Raw genomic sequence first — 1938 nt, 5'->3', positions numbered from 1 at the left:
GACATCTTCGCCTTTAGACGGGCCATGAAGCGGTGTTTTTTAGTTTTCTGAGTCTTGGTGGCAGAAGATTCAGAAACCTTTTGCATCTCGCTGGATGAGGGTGATGACGCCGTCTGAGTCTTACTAGTCGAGGGCTCATAGACGTCATCGTCAGGAGACCCTTTTGAGGTGGAAGAAGTGCAGCAAAGGAAGCAATCGAGGACTTTTTTCAAACCCCGTCGCAGTCTTCCCTTCTTCTTCTTCTTCTTGTCATTTTCCATCTTGAACTGACTATCTTGATTATTGTTAGTAGCTTCCATTGCCGTATTCTTTAAACAGAGAGAGAAAGAAAAGGGGACATTTATCCGTCTTGGATATATATACATTACACATCATTTTACTTCAATATATTGTTGTTTTCGATGAAAGTGAATAACAAGATGCATCGAAACAAATCATGTGAGAAAAAGTGAAGATTTACATGTTTACTTTTAGCGTGGTTTGCGTTTGCGATTAGTCGGTTATAGCGACTTGGAAATCTCTACTTTTAACAAATATTTGTACGTAATCTGAAACGTTTGACAACCACTGCGTTGTCGATAACAACAGAAGCTAAAAATTTTGGTTTTTAATAGCTATTTTTGCTGAATGTTTGTCCTACCTCAACGCCAAGAGTGCTGAACAGCAAACGATGTAAACACTAGATAACATCTAATGACGTTTAGAACTTTTGCGCTTGACGACCAGTTAGAACTTGCAGCTCACGTGCATAGCAACGCGTTCAGTCAGAAAAGCATTTAAAAAAGTTTGCACAATAAAACAATTTTATGAACATTTTCTGTATAACACGTCCTTATACAGATTAACGTTAGTTGACTGATAGAAGAAAACCGCTACTTTTTCACTCAATTCCCTGAAAATGACCAACACAGCGCCTCGATTAAGAGTCAAATATCTGTTCAGGTGTGTGAATTATTAAAGACTGTATTTTGCACGAATCTTTACATTATTTTTACCAAACAAATGTTCAAAATGATTTTCAGTTTACTTTATAGTATCCAAAAATGTTTCAGGATTAACGTTAGTAGGCCTACATCGTATTTTTATTTAACGTCATCAATATAAAAACTGTAAAAACCGCACATAAAGTATTTATTTATATAACTATATTACTCAAAATGGATTCTGTTATGTTCAATTTACTAGCTTATTTTAAAAACTAAACTTAATTTAGTGAAAGATTGATCGAAGAAACCATAAAAATGCAACTTACTGTATATACATGTTGCCCATCAGATTATAGAGGACTATGAAACTTAACACCATGTCTAAACTATATCCACAACGAGCTATCATCATACAATTTAAACGACGTCTTTACCCCGCTGTCATAGAACCCCCCCAAAATAACTTGTAAGGAAATTGGCGCACCCTACTGGTTGTAAATTGTACTTTAAAAGAAAATGTGCAAACCTTTACAAATCATGCCACTTTAGCTCTGAAAACATCACTACTTTTTCTCTCCCTAGTTTCAGTAGCTCAGGGTTAAGGGTGTGTATGACGTTAAATGATATATGTATAAAAAGCTAGGTTGCAAGCTTACCCATTGCTTTTTTTCGGATCAACTTACTCTCAAACACACAATTCCTGCAGATTCCTTGTTTAGAAGCAGAAGTATTTTTAAACATTTATACATAATTTCCCATGTATTTTCTTATTAATATATTGATTGTATTCCCCGTGTATTGCACTTAGTTTTTGGTGCATTTCTGGTTGTGCAAACACTTTACTTTTAACCAAACTTAAATAAAATCTTACAGTACATTTTGACCACTTACTCTCAATAATCCTCACTGAACAGAATGCCTACAAAGTCAAAACTGCATTTAAATAACATGTAAATTGTAGACAAACTGCACCGTGGCTAGAAATGACTGAATCGATGCTACATTAGACATA

This window comes from Barbatula barbatula (genome assembly GCF_947034865.1).
Source record: "Barbatula barbatula genome assembly, chromosome: 6".
In the NCBI taxonomy this organism is placed as follows: domain Eukaryota; kingdom Metazoa; phylum Chordata; class Actinopteri; order Cypriniformes; family Nemacheilidae; genus Barbatula; species Barbatula barbatula.
The sequence above is the reverse complement of the archived record's forward strand: the minus strand, read 5'-3'. Positions refer to the sequence as shown.